The sequence below is a fragment of the Trachemys scripta genome, chromosome 6, assembly GCF_013100865.1.
Source record: "Trachemys scripta elegans isolate TJP31775 chromosome 6, CAS_Tse_1.0, whole genome shotgun sequence".
NCBI lineage: Eukaryota > Metazoa > Chordata > Testudines > Emydidae > Trachemys > Trachemys scripta.
Genome location: NC_048303.1, coordinates 128,687,869 through 128,703,815, shown reverse-complemented (window position 1 = coordinate 128,703,815; position 15,947 = coordinate 128,687,869).

Genomic DNA, 15,947 nt, shown 5'->3' with positions numbered 1-15,947 from the left:
CTAGACAATAGGAGCTGATCACTCTTGGCTATGGGTGTTGTTTTCTTCTAGGGAGCTCACAAGGCAACTAGGCTGCTTCAGTATTTTTACTAGTATCAGGGGGTAGCCGTGTTAGTCTGTATCTACAAAAACAACAAAGAGTCTGGTGGCACCTTAAAGACTAACAGATTTATTTGGGCATAAGCTTTCGTGAGTAAAAACCTCACTTCTTCGGATGCAGGTTTTTACTCACGAAAGCTTATGCCCAAATAAATCTGTTAGTCTTTAAGGTGCCACCAGACTCTTTGTTGTTTTTATTAACACGGATAGTTATTTATAACATATCACACTATGTTGTGGCATCACACTGTATATGTAAAATGTTCTCATCACATTCACATTTGGTCACATGACAGCTGTTCAGATTATTCTGCACACGTCTGGAAAAAACTTTAAAATATTGATATGGAGCCAAAATATGCAGGCAGACAAGCAAATTGCCAACTGTAGCTTTTTTTGCCAGCAGCTTCCTTAGTCAAGCAAATCAAGCACCACTATATCAGCACTAGAATCAGACAGTTTGAGATTCTGCTGCCATTTTAAAACTTTCCCTAAGCAATGACACTGTAGTGGAAAATCCCCAGCTCAGAGGTGGTGATAGAGGAAAAGTAATCATTTACCTGTCACCCTGTATACTTGTAACCAGAATAAGCTTTCCAAGTACACAAGGCTTCCATTAGAAAATTCACATGTGAAAAGGCTCAGAAAAGTACAAAGTCACACAAGAGGCTTAAAAATGAGACTGTATGTTTTTTTTTTATCAAGCCCTGTAGCTCCAAATGACTGCCCTCACATCACTTTGCCACATCAACAGCCCTTGTTAGCACCAACACCCATTTCCCTATGTGGAGCAGCAGAAAGGAGGGCTCACCATATGATTCACCCTCTCTCGGCCCTCTGCATGAATGGTATCAGGCCCTCCATGGCAGTCTGGACACATAGGGAAAGGGCTTTGGCCAGGCAGCCTGGGGTGAGGTCAGGGAATAGCTAGCTGCTCCATAGTCCTGTGGCTACGTGGCATAAATACCATGTTAAAAGAGTTGCATGCTGTATAGAACAGCATTAAGTTCCTTCCTGCACCCTGTGACCCTTCCCCCACTGAGGGTCACAGAGCACAGCTGTGTCCTGGAAGCTAAGAGCAGCATGGCCCTGACTCTAGCTATGTTACCAGTGCCTGGGTTGTTTTAGAGGAGTACAGTGGGAGAATCTCTGCATGCATCTGGCCAGATACTGCAGAGTATATGTGAAGGTTTCCAGTGGATCCCTTCTCAAAGCTTTTTTCAGGCTGCAAACTGCCCCTGCCCTACTGCTTCTAGTCCTGCTGTGAAAGTGGTAGTATGCCTTCCACACAATGACTGTTTTAGAGTTGCATAATTTATTGGTTAGTTTCCTCTCTTCCATACACGTTCACATGGGAGGGGGAGATAGAGCCCTTATATCCAGGAATGAAGCCACAGATTTCGTTCCTGGGTATAAAGTGCCAAACGGTACATAACATAAAAGCTCATCTGCTTAACAACATAGATCATTGTGAACTCATCACTCTGGTGGTCTGCTCTTTACACTGGCTCCCCATTCAATACAGAGTTCAGTTCAGTGTTTCTGTCGTGATATTCAAAACCTTCCATAGGGTTGGCCCTAACTACCTGAGTGGTTGCTATTCCTGCCATGAGCATGACATCCCGCAACAGCTATGTTCCACTGGAACCACGAAACTGTCAACCAATAGGGGAAGGCTCGTGAGTGGAGGAGAATTTTCACAGGATCTGGATCTAGACTATGAAAGAAGAAATAGGAATGAACATAGGACTCTAAATGCAAAAGCACCTTTCTTTGACTTCAATCCTGTGAGGAAGAACTAGTTTCACTGCAAAATTAACTTGAGTTATAACTTGAGTCTTGTCCACACACAAAAACCATTGATGCTTTAACTAAAGTTGACTGGCCCATCCAGGGTGAATGGCTAAGCTCAAGTTAGCACAACTCATCAGCTGCTCACATGACTACTCTGTATGATACACACAAGTGAGTGATAGTGTGGACACAGCAGCTTGACTCTCACTCAAGCTAGGCTAACTGGAGAGAAGTAACTTGAATGTAGATAATCTGAGTTAACTCTGCAGTAAACACATACCCATAAATTCTACAAATACTACACCTGCTTTTGCAAGTATCAACAAACAAATAAGCCTATATATTAATCAAATAATTTCTCCTCCAGGCTGGGAAGGAGAAAAGAGAGAGAGAAATTTCTGTTGTTTGGTGGATGCTCACATGGGGGGACATATAAGATCTAGTTAGAGAGAGAGAGAGAACACAATTTTGTTCTTTTAGTCAATATTAATATGGTAGACACAGTGCAACACTTTTTCAAAACATGGTCCCTAATCACATCTGCACAAATATGCATGCACAGTTGCTATATTTGTGCTTGCAAATTCTGTTATTAGGCAAAGAAATACAGCAAATAAGCATGCAAGTATCTTCATTTGAAAAATTTGCACACACATAGTTACAGCTAGGTTAAGGCCAGCTGAAAATCTGGCCCAGCAAGCATGATATTGAGCAGCTGTTTTGCAGTTAAATGTTCTCCAGTATATATTATGCCATTGCCAGTGCACCATGGAAAAGAGGAACAGGTGATCCATGTCAGTAGGTCTGACTGGTTATTAAAGTGATGATTAGTAATTTGCAAGTGATTTATGACATGACAGTTCCTTCAAAGCTTCACATTTCAATCAGTTCAATCACATTAATGGGCATGACTGTTTAATTAACATGCTAAAGATAGGCGTGAATAGTTTAGCTCATCAAAGGCTTCACACCCTTTGCTTGTCACTGTGGTATGTGCCGTGCAGCTGTGTGCCAGAGTCTGTGAGAGGCCAATGTTCAGGTTTAGCTGTTGTCCAAAGCCACTACATTTCTCCATTCCAAGCAACAATTCCACCGTCTGTTTTGGCTTTGTCAAATGTAACCAATGCTTTATCCTCATCTGATGTAGTAACGTCAGCTCACAGGCTCATATCACTCTTTAGGGACGTACGCTCTACAATTAAAAGACCAGCTGTAATCATCAATCACAATTCAAACAGCATTAGCACAGGTGACTGAACTTCTTTCCCAACTTGACAGTAGGCTGTGGATGATTGGACCTTGGATACAGTTTACATGCTCCCAGGTATTTGTTCAGGAATCCCTTTCTTGAAACAACAGTCTTCAGAAGTGCCTTGCCAAATTAACAGGTGTAACAATAAGACCTATGTTTGTATTAGTCGTGTCATAATTAGAACCTTTAATATCTTGTATATTACTGACAAATAACCACTTTGCTTGCTTGGTGTGGTTAGGGGAAACATTTCTAGGCAGGTTGAAGAGCATTAGAACCACTGTGCCAGAGAGGCTCAGGCAGAGAAAAAACAGAATTATTACAAAAACAATAGGCATTATGGGCTCCATCCTGCAAGGCACTGGGCACTCCTGTGGTATGCTGAGTGCCCTTAACTCCCATTGACTTATGTGAGAATTGAGAGTTATCAGCATCTCAAAGAAGTGTTCAACACCTTACAGGATAGGCTCTAAGTCAAGAGATCATAATTATAAGGAACTGCAGGTGCTCAGCATCTCAAGCACATGAGGCTTTAGGTGCATCAGATTGCAAGCCCAAAAACTGAGGTACCCAAAATCACTTTTGAAAATTTGGCCTTTGATGGCAGTTCTTCCAAAGTTTGTCCATCAAGTGTGATAGCTCAGTTCTTATTGCAAATCCATCTTGAAAAAGAAGATGATACGGAGGGTGTGGGCTCTGGGGTGAGGCTGGGGATGAGGGGTTTGGGATGCAAGAGGGGGCTCCAGGCTGGGGCCGAGGGGTTTGGAGTGTGGGAGGGGGCCAAGGGCTGGGACAGGGAGTTGGGGTGCAGGAGCAGGGGTGGGTGCAGGGTCCAGGAGGGAGTTTGGGTGCGAGAGGGGTATCAGGATTGGGGTAGGGGCTTGGAGTGTGGGCTCAGGGCTAGGGCAGGGGGTTATGGTGGGGGTGTGGGGTCTGGGAGGGAGTCAGGGTGCGGGGGGGGGATCTGGCTGGGCGGCACTTACCTCAGGCAGCTCCCACTTGGCAGCACAGCAGGGCTAAAGCAGGCTCCTTGCCTGCTATGGCTCCGTGCAGCTCCTGGAAGCAGCTGGCATGTCCCTGTCGCCCCTAGGCAGAGGCATGGCCAGGCGGCTCTGCGCGGTGCCCGCACCTGCAGTCACTGCCCCGGCAGTTCCCATTGGCCACAGTTACCGGCCAAGGGGAGCTGCGGAGCTGCTGTTCTAGGTGGGGGCAGCTTGCGGAGCTTTCTTGGCTGCCCCTGTGCTTCGGGGCTATAGGGACATGCTGGCCACTTCCGGGAGCTGCACGGAGCCAGGGTAGGCAAGGAGCCTGCCTTAGCCCCACTGCGCTGCTGACTGGACTTTTAATGACCCGGTCAACGGTGCTGACCGGAACCGCCAGGGTCCTTTTTTGACCGGGCATTCCAGTCAAAAAACAGACGCCTGGCAACCCTATCATAGCTATCCAGCAACTATGGGCTTGATGCAGAAATTACTGGGTAAGGTTCTATGGACTGTGTTATGCAGCAGGTCACATTAGATGATCATACTGATCCCATTTGTGAAGCTATGAAACACTTTCTTACCTTTCCCAAGAAGGCTGCTGCAACACTATGCCCCTGAAACAAGTCCCAGAATTAAATGCTGTCTTTTAAATTATAAATTTCTACACAAAATGTGTGTATGTTGAATTATGCTTGTGCCTGTGTCACAAATACCCTCTCTTCTTGATATCAAGTATCAGGGGGTAGCCGTGTTAGTCTGTATCTACAAAAACAACAAGGAGTCTGGTGGCACCTTAAAGACTAACAGATTTATCTGGGCATAAGCTTTCGTGATAGTCACTATCATTGAACCAAAAAGCTTCAGAAACAGACTTCAAAGAGAAACAGCAGAACTAAACTTCATTTGCAAATTTAACACCATTAATCTGGGCTTGAATAGGGACTGGGAGTGGCTGGCTCATTACAGAAGCAGCTTTTCCTGTCCTGAAATTGACACCTCCTCATCTATTATTGGGAGTGGACCACATCCACCCTGATTGAATTGGCCCTGTCAACACTGGTTCTCCACTTGCAAAGTAACTCCCTGCGCTCCATGTGTCAGTATATAATGCCAGCACCTGTAATTTTCACTCTATGCATCTGAAGAAGTGAGGTTTTTATCCACGAAAGCTTATGCCCAAATAAATCTGTTAGTCTTTAAGGTGCCACCAGACTCCTTGTTGTTTCTCTTCTTGATCTCTCCTTTGTACTCCACTATACTCATCTCTATTGTGCAGGAAACAAACACTGTATGTACCTGCAAATACAATTATCAGCTGACCTCTCCACTTAAATTATGGCCTTGTCGGTTTGTGAAAACACTTACCGGTACTTTGTATTCTCAGGTTTTTTGGGAGACAATCACTGTAGACAGATGGAGGCTTCAGTAGATAGAACAAAGTATCATGGCAGCCTAGGGAACAAATAAACAAGAAAGCCCCACTTAGTGCTTGATCCTAGCATTGAGCACCCTGAAAGGTACTGAGCATTCTGAACTCCTATTTAAATCATATGGGAGTTGAGGGTGCTGAGCACCACAAAGAAAGCATTCAGCATCTTGCAGCATCAGACCCTGAGCATAAAAGTCACTGGGGAACTGGAAACTAAGATCTTTTCAGATGACTCTTGTTTTTTAACCTGTGTGCAGGGCACCAAGATAGTACAGTGTCAGGCACTAAAAATGCATAAAATCATTAGGTGAGGTTAAATTACATACACTTATCCCAGTTGCTCACATTTTAATAAAAATTGGATTTATTTACAAGATACAATGCAAATACAGGTTTAGACCACACAGGTTATAAAAACCCAAGAAAACAGTTTACCCAGGTAAACATGGGAGCAGAGGTTTTCTGAAATGGGTTCCTAAAGGGGTGATCTGGATTTTCAAGTGTGTTGAGCATTCACAACTCTCATAGACTAACTTCAGGCATCCACATTTTGAAAGTCTTGGCCAGTATACTTAAGTCATCCCCCCTCTCTACAGTCAGACTCAGTCTTTCTCGAGCCTTTCTTAAAAGAGCCCATGTATCTCACCATACACAATTTCTGTTCACTGTCTGTTTCTCTCATTTTACAGTTTCACATAGAGATCAGCCCCTCAGCTTCAGCTTGCTGACTGACATCATAAACTCAGATTTTCCAGTAATAGCTAAATTATCTTTTGATGTTTGAGATACCGAATTGACTTCAACAATAAGCTCCCAGAGGCTAATACCTCAGTCAGACATCCTGGCCTCTACGCTCAGGAACACAAGCAATCAGGTAACCAGTTTTACTAGCATATTGCTCCTTTGATCAACTCTACTGTTTGCGCAGTCAGTTACAGGAGTTCCTGCAAACCTTTATATGGACCTACACTAGGACATCTGACACCATTACTCACAGGCTATCTGCCCTGGTAGTTCAGGCTACCAGTTTTCCCAAATATGATCAGCTTGTTACTCAATTGAATACCTGGCCTCACATAACAAAAAATCTATATGTACCATAGTTATTTTGCCTTGTACATGACTGCCTTTATAATAAAAAATACATTAAAATAAAAAAAGAAAGAATGATTATTAATTGTGGTCTCCTGATTGCTGTGAAAAACTCTATCATCTTTCAAGCTGCACAGATTCATCTGAATCTGGCAGGTACAAATCTTATGCTTCTGAAACATTATGGATTGTCAGATTTTCCTCCACAGATAATATTCTTTTCAGTGTAATATATGGATCTTTTTCCTTTATATGGGCTCATATCCCTTGAGAATTTTTAGGAGACCAATGTCATTTCAAGCTTTCTGTATTTTTTTCAGATTAGTATCTTCTTATCTCATGGAAATGAAACCTACTTCATGATCAACTTCTGGATAAAAATGCCTTATACCATTCCACTGTGACATGAATAAGGAGTAGCATGTGTCAGATAGCAGGGTCTGCAGCAGAGGTCGTCTCTGGGCAACCTAACAAGTGCAACTGGCTTCAGTAGGCTGCTTGATTGGTTATGCCATCTAATTGGTTAGAAGAGTCAGCAGACCAGCTCTTAAACCCAAAAGCAGGTCAGTGGCTGTCTAGATCATTTGTTCATGGTTGTGACAAGGGTTTTTTGTTCTCAGTTCTGCTCCTGACTTGTTTTGTGCCAGGTAACCAGGTCCTGACCCTTACCCTTGACTGTGGCTTGGCATCTTATTCTAATCCAGGGCTCTGATTCCTGACTATTGATATTGCTGTAACCATGGTGCTGATTGCCCATGTCCAGGTTACAGACAGCATTGATGTGCTACAAAGGGATTCCTGTCTAGTCATCCTGATCTGGGAAGATAGATACTCAAGGCTGGGGCATCTCAGGTAGCTGTATGAAATGGGAGATCAATTAGAGACTATTCAGTGACTCATTACATAGCAGTTTTTGTTTGTAAACTCTTCGGGGTAGAGAGCAGGTATGGCTGGTTTGGGCTTTTTATAGCGTTTAGGATAGTGGGTCTCTGGTTTTGATTGAAACCTCTGGGTGTAAGTAAGTAAATCAATAATAATAATAATAATAATAATAGTCCCTGTCCATGATGAATACATAGTAATATTCTGCTGGGCCCTGATTTTTAGTCACAAGAAATGAACACCCAGATTATTTCAAAAAGAACAGGAGTACTTGTGGCACCTTAGAGACTAACAAATTTATTAGAGCATAAGCTTTCGTGGGCTATAACCCACTGCATCCGAAGAAGTGGGTTGTAGCCCACGAAAGCTTATGCTCTAATAAATTTGTTAGTCTCTAAGGTGCCACAAGTACTCCTGTTCTTTTTGAGGATACAGACTAATACGGCTGCTACCCTGAAACCAGATTATTTCAGTGTCTGAAGCAGCATAAATGATCTGTTGCTTCTAGTATGTATGTGCCTCTAATGGTGTATAAGCAGATCAATAGTAATAATGTATTACTTTTCCCTTGAAGCTTTCATATGTGATCTCAAAGCACTTTGTAAGTGGGGCTGTTAGTATGGATGAGAAAATTGAGACACTAGTTAGTTAGCTCCCAAGGTAAAGCATGGGGTCTGGGCAGAGTCAGAAGCAGAACTCAGGGTGCCAGTCCCCATTTCTCACCACTAGATAATAAAATAGTACAGCCTCCATGTATAAAGATGACTTTTCAGTAACATGAGCATACAGATCAGGTACCCAAAATTATGCAACCTGCTGCTTATTGTGAAACAGTGAATCATCCTGAACAAAATAAGACTTACAAGAAACAGAAAAAAGTGAGTTTGGCAGCAATTTCCATGTTGCCATTTAGTCATCTACATTTGAAGAATGAGCAGTTAGCAGGAGAACATTTATGATATACGAAAAATGGAAGACTTCTGCTTGGCTCTTTCTGATTACTATGAAATTTGAACTGAAGTCAAAGGAACTACTATGGTAAGTGAGGATTACTATGTACATAACAGTTGCAAAATTGGCTTCTATTTCAGGAGAGCATTGTGGTATCCTAAATAAGTTTATAAATGAGAAAGACCAAGCTAGAGCGCATATTAGGACTTACACTTGTATAAGATTTGTGCATAATATCCACTCCCTGCTGCAGGGAGTGGGAAAGAGAGAAGACTATAATCTTAAATACATGCTATAATTTGGGGAAATGCTCAGATACATGGGTGCTATATGAGAACCAGGAGCGGTGCCAGGGTTTTTGGCGCCCTAGGCGGGGGTCCTTCCGCACTCCCAGTCGTCGTCGGCTATTCTGCGGTGGGGGGGTCCTTCCGCGCTCCTGGTCTTCGGGGCACTTTGGTGGCAGGTCCTGGAGCGAGTGAAGGACCCGCCGCAGAATTGCCGCCGAAGACCCGGAGCACGGAAGGACCCCCCCACCGCAGAATTGCTGCCCCCCCAAATCTTGGCGCCCTAGGCAACCACCTAGGTCGCCTAAATGGAAGTGCTGGCCCTGATGAGAACTTAAATAGATTAGTTGATACATAAACTAGATTAGATAGTTGGATCAAACAAATAGATTAAATAGAGTGAAGTTAGTCACTCTAAGTTAAAACTGCGTTGAGAGAAGTAGGCCAACTGTGTACAAAACCTAATTTCTCAACTTTTGAATGTGATAAACAAAAGAATTGCCGCTAGATAAACAGATGCACTTCTGCAGTTTTTTATAGCAGAGTTTTTTAAATGGTTTCATAAAATAAGTACCTAAATATATACCTTTCCCCCCCATAATTGCTGAGCAGCTGCTGTTGAAATCAATTAAAGTCTTTTTCCTGACTTCAGTGGGAATTGAATCAGGCCCTAAATGCTCACAAGTCCCCAAATTAAGCTGGGGGGAGATAATAGTATTGAGAAACAAAGGCAAGCTATGTCCAGAAAAATGTTAATAAATGTATCTATGCAGTTAGATCAGCTTTCCTATAATAAATACTTTATAGATGTTTGCTACTTGGCACCTTCAAAGCGCTTTATAAATATTTAATTTAATTAAATTAATTCCTAAACACCTCTGTAGGCTAGATAACTAAACATTATTATCTCCATTTTATAGATGGGAAGACTGATGATTCATTCAAAGGTTTCTCATTCCTAGTTCTGTGCTTAGACATCTCTCTATAAAATAAGTATTCACTGAGGGCCAAATCTGTCAATGCTTATGCAGGCTATGCTCCTGTTGAATGAAATGAGAGATTTGCTTAAGGGAGGGCTCTGTAAGGATGGTGAGATTTGGTCATGAAGGAATTGCACATTGAGGGCTACAGAGCTGGAAGGGAGACATCCATTACATGACAAAGTTGGATAGTTTTTGTGTGTTGGATAGTTTACTCATGACCACAGTAACCTCTTTCAATATTCCTTAAAATGAGATACAGGCAGTTTTACCATAGATTCAACGTTAAATTGAATGGGGGGAGGGATAGCTCAGTGGTTTGAGCATTGGCCTGCTAAACCCAGGGTTGTGAGTTCAATCCTTGAGGGGGCCACTTGGGAATCTGGGGCAAAATCAGTACTTGGTCCTGCTAGTGAAGGCAGGGGGCTGGACTCAATGACCTTTCAAGGTCCCTTCCAGTTCTAGGAGATGGGATATCTCCATTATTTTTTTTTTTTTAAGGCCCTATCAGGAAGAATAAATCTCATGAACCTGTGCTCACAATACTGAATTACCAATAAATATATACGTCTATTGACCCCACAGTACATCAAATGACTGTGAAAGCACAATGACCTAACATTAGTAGATACAGTTAGTTAAGCAAACACCAGTTAATAAATACCTAATCTTAAAACATTCACGTGAAAAAGTTTTCTTGTTCAGTCGCACCAGTAAAGGCTGGGGTTTTCCAAGGTGACTACTTGAGTTAAGTGCCCTCCTCTCAGTGAATTTCAATGGGATTTTAGTGGCTACTGAGATCCTTAGGCCCCTTTGAAATTCCCAGCCTTAAAGAAATAGGGGTTTTGGGTGGCTCTCTAACAGCAGGAGAAGGCCCAATTGACTTAAAACTCTGTGTGAACTCTTCCAGCAGAGTAAATCAACAGGCAAAATCCACAATTCTCCATAAAACCAGAGAAATCTTCCCTGACCTAACAAGGCTAAATGAGATTACAAAATACATGAAGAGCCACACAAAGAGCTGTTGCTTTACTCATCAAAAGCTCTTTAACCTTGGGCTAAAATAAATAACTTCTATAGAACTAAAGAAACTAAAGAACTAAAGCGAAAGAAAACATTTAACCCAAGATTTAGTACAGGCTTTATATAAAACCTCCACACGGACTGAGTTCTGCTCCATAATCTCGTCTCCTGTGAAAATCTGTCACTGCAGTGCTGCCTGTTGTCCTGCCTGGTCTCTCTGTTTTCTGGGACTTTGAGGTGCATTTCCATAATAGTCAAGAGCCTCTTCCCAGCCCCACCTCTGTCCCCCTCATGCCTACTCCTAACCTACAGAAACCAGTCCTATGGATTTGGGCTACAGGTGCCTCCATGGAATCACGAAAGCACAACCAGTGGAGCTGCTATGTGCCCATTCTTTGCCCACAACATAACTTGATAGTGTTGCCAACTATTGTGATTTTGTCACAAGTCTTATGATGTTTTATTTTTTTAAAGCACCAACTCCTGAAGTCAAGTGATTACATGAACAATTCAGATTTCATTTTTTTTAAAGTAAGTTTCTAGACCACATGATTGTAGGGAAAAGGTTGAAAACATGATTAGAATGTACCCTAAAGTCTCAAATGAGTCAGCAAAGTACCCCAAATCTGTATGTTTTTTAAAATCTTGTGATCCTAAATAAGTGATTTTAAGTGAATCTTTTGATCCTGGGGGGAAGGGTATTCATAGTTTTTTGATAGTTGGGGTTGGTGATACTGGATTAGCTTCCCTCTGCACAGACAAATGGAAAGGAACATACAGACCATACAAGTTTATTGACATTCCATGGAATTCTCAACCCTTCCAGTATTTTCTCTCATTGCTTATTCTCAAGCTCTATGTGTACAGAGAAGAGATATCATTCAGGCCTCTTGCTTCCACAGGGATAAACGATGGTGTTCCAAACACTAGATTACAACATCGCTGGATGAATCAGGCAAGATGATCTTGAAAGAAAGAGCTTTTCTTTCCACAGAAATATTAGAATCATTAGCACTGATGGAAAGGAAATATAGAACAAGATTATGAGAGTAAAACAAATGAGTGAATATGATATTCTGCACTATTTGTTAGAGGGGAGCTGTAACTCTTTCAGCATTTTTCTTAAAACTTTAGAAATGTTTAACTTTTTCTTACCTAAGATTTCATAAAAGCAAAGCAATAAGAAAGGATGGACAGTGGCTGGACAAAGAGAAGGTGACACTATGAAGACCGTGTTCCCTCTTAAATGTCTGGTGTAACGAATATTTAATAGGAAGGAGGCTGTTATGATACCAGCTAAAGTAAAGGGGAATGCAGTTGTGCTTTCTTAATATACTGAAGAAGCTGGTATTGGTTATACCATGTACACCTCTACCTCGATATAACGCTGTCCTCAGGAGCCAAAAAATCTTACCGCGTTATAGGTGAAACCGCGTTATATTGACCTTGCTTTGATCCACCGGAGTGCATAGCCCTGCCCCCCGGAGCACTGCTTTACCATGTTATATCCGAATTTGTGTTATATCAGGCCACATTATATCGGGATAGAGGTATATGTGATTAATAAAAGCTTATATATCTTCCAACATATATATTGGCTGCTGATTCTGTAAGTATTGTTGCTTAAAGCACAGGGTTGGCTTAGGGTATGTCTACACTACGAAATTAGTTTGAATTTATAGAAGCCGGTTTTATTGAAATCGGTTGTATACAGCCGATTGTGTGTGTCCACACAATAAAATGCTCTAGGTGCTCTAGTCGGCGGACCGCGTCCACAGTACGAGGCTAGCGTCGACTTCCGGAGCATTGCACTATGGGTAGCTATCCCACAGCTATCCCACAGTTCCCGCAGTCTCTGCCGCCCCTTAGAATTCTGGGTTGAGATCCCAATGCCCGGATGATGCAAAACAGTGTCGCGGGCGGTTCTGGGTACATGTCGTCAGGCCCCTCCCTCCCCCGTCACAGCAACGGCAGACAATAGATTCGCGCCTTTTTACCTGGGTTACCTGGGTTACCTGTGCAGACAACATGGAGCCCGCTCAGCTCAGCTGAGCTCACCGTCACCATATGTCCTCTGGGTGCCAGCAGACGTGGGACTGCATTGCTACACAGCAGCAGCTGCTAACTGCCTTTTGGCGGTAGACGGTGCAGTAGACTGGTAGCCTTCATCGGCGATCTGGGTGCTGGCAGCCGTGGGGCTTGCCTTTTGGCAGTAAATGGTGTATTACGACTGTTAGCCATCCTATTACAAGTCGGGTCATCGTACGTTAGCAGAGTCTTCCCTGAGCAGCCGATTGTGCAATAGGCCTGAAGACCATCGTCATACACCGCCCCGTATTTGCTGCCAAGCACCCAGAAAGATGCCGAGGGCTATCAGTCACGCTGCACCGTCGTCTTAAGATGTAAAAAAATAGATTTGCTCTGTATTCATTTGCTTCCCCCTCCCTCCGTCAAATCAACGGCCTGCTAAACCCAGGGTTTTCAGTTTAATCTTTGGGGGGGACCAGTCTGTGACAGTTGTTTGTGTCTCTCCCTGATGCACAGCCACCGTTCTTTATTTTAATTCCCTGTGCCTGTACGCCATGTCGTCACTCGGCCCCCCTCCCTCCTTCCCCTAGTCCGTCAGATACTACGTTTGCGCCACAGCTCAGAGAGCCGAGAAGCGGTTCGCGCCTTTTCTTTGAATTCTGGGTTGAGATCCCAATGCCCGGATGATGCAAAACAGTGTCGCGGGCGGTGCTGGGTACATGTCGTCAGGCCCCTCCCCCCTCGTCACAGCAATGGCAGACAATACATTCGCGCCTTTTTACCTGGGTTACCTGTGCAGACAACATACCACGGCAATCATGGAGCCCGCTCAGCTCAGCTGAGCTCACCGTCACCATATGTCCTCTGGGTGCCGGCAGACGTGGGACTGCATTGCTACACAGCAGCAGCTGCTAACTGCCTTTTGGCGGTAGACGGTGTAGCATGAGTGATAGCCGTGGGGCTGGCAGCCGTAGGGCTGCATTGCACCAGCCCCTTGCAGGCGATGGTATATTATGACTGGTACCCGTCATCGTCATACTGGTATGGCTGTCAATCATGGCCACCTGGGCAGACATGCTACTGTTTTGATGATGATGGTTACCAGTCGTAATATACTATTTTCTGCCAATTGCCCAGTATTGTCTGCTAAGCACCCAGAAGAGGCCGAGGGCGATGCTGGGTGCTGGCGGACGTGGGGCTGGCAGACGTGGGGCTGCATTGCTACACAGCAGCAGCCCCTTGCCTTTTGGCAGATGATGGTATATTATGATTGGTACCCATCGTCGTCATACTGGTATGGCTGTCACTCATGCTGCAGCGTCGGCTGCCACCTTAAGATGTAAAAAATAGATTTGTTCTGTGTTCATTTGCTTCCCCTTCCTCCGTGAAATCAACGGCCTGCTAAGCCCAGGGTTTCCAGTTTAATCTTTGGGGGGACCATTCTGTGTGACAGTTGTTTGTGTTTCTCCCTGTTCCTGTACCTGTACGCCATGTCGTCACTCGGCCCTCCCTCCCTCCCTCCCTCCCGCCCTCCTTCTCCTGGTCCATCAGATACTACTTTCGCGCCTTTTTTCTGACCAGGCGCCATAGCTAGCACTGGGATCATGGAGCCCGCTCAGATCACCGCGGCAATTATGAGCACTATGAACACCACGCGCATTGTCCTGGAGTATATGCAGAGCCAGAACATGCCAAGGCGAAACCCGGACCAGGCGAGGAAGCGATTGCAGCGCGGCGACGAGAGTGATGAGGAAATTGACATGGACATAGACCTCTCACAAGGCACAGGCCCCAGCAATGTGGAAATCATGGTGTCACTGGGGCAGGTTGATGCCGTGGAACGCCGATTCTGGGCCTGGGAAACAAGCACAGACTGGTGGGATCGCATCGTGCTGCAGGTATGGGACGATTCCCAGTGGCTGCGAAACTTTCGCATGCGTAAGGCCACTTTCATGGAACTTTGTGACTTGCTTTCCCCTGCCCTGAAACGCCAGGATACCAAGATGAGAGCAGCCCTCACAGTTGAGAAGCGAGTGGCGATAGCCCTGTGGAAGCTTGCAACGCCAGACAGCTACCGGTCAGTCGGGAATCAATTTGGAGTGGGCAAATCTACGGTGGGGGCTGCTGTGATCCAATTTGCCAGGGCAATGAAAGACCTGGTGATAGCAAGAGTAGTGACTCTGGGAAACGTGCAGTCAATAGTGGATGGTTTTGCTGAAATGGGATTCCCAAACTGTGGCGGGGCCATAGACGGAACCCATATCCCTATCTTGTCACCGGAGCACCAAGCCACCGACTACGTAAACCGCAAGGGGTACTTTTCAATGCTGCTGCAAGCCCTGGTGGATCACAAGGGACGTTTCACCAACATCAACGTGGGATGGCCGGGAAAGGTACATGATGCTCGCGTCTTCAGGAACTCTGCTCTGTTTCGAAAGCTGGAGGAAGGGACTTTCTTCCCGGACCAGAAAGTGACCATTGGGGATGTTGAAATGCCTATCGTGATCCTTGGGGACCCAGCCTACCCCTTAATGCCATGGCTCATGAAGCCGTACACAGGCAGCCTGGACAGGAGTCAGGACCTGTTCAACTACAGGCTGAGCAAGTGCCGAATGGTGGTGGAATGTGCATTTGGACGTTTAAAAGCGCGCTGGCGCAGCTTACTGACTCGCTCAGACCTCAGCGAAAAGAATATCCCCATTGTTATTGCTGCTTGCTGTGCGCTCCACAATATCTGTGAGAGTAAGGGGGAGACATTTATGGCGGGGTGGGAGGTTGAGGCAACTCGCCTGGCCGCTGATTACGCGCAGCCAGACACCAGGGCGGTTAGAGGAGCACAGCAGGGCGCGGTGCGCATCAGAGAAGCTTTGAAAACGAGTTTTGTGACTGGCCAGGCTACTGTGTGAAACTTCTGTTTGTTTCTCCTTGATGAACCCTCCAACCCCCCCCCCCCGACCCGGTTCACTCTACTTCCCTGTAAACCAACCACCCCACCCCACCCTCCCCTCCCGCTTGCAGAGGCAATAAAGTCATTGTTTTTTCACATTCATGCATTCTTTATTAGTTCCTTACAGAGGTAGGGGGATAATTGCCAAGGTAGCCTGGGATGGGTGGGGTGGGGTGGTTGGTTTACAGGGAAGTAGAGTGAAC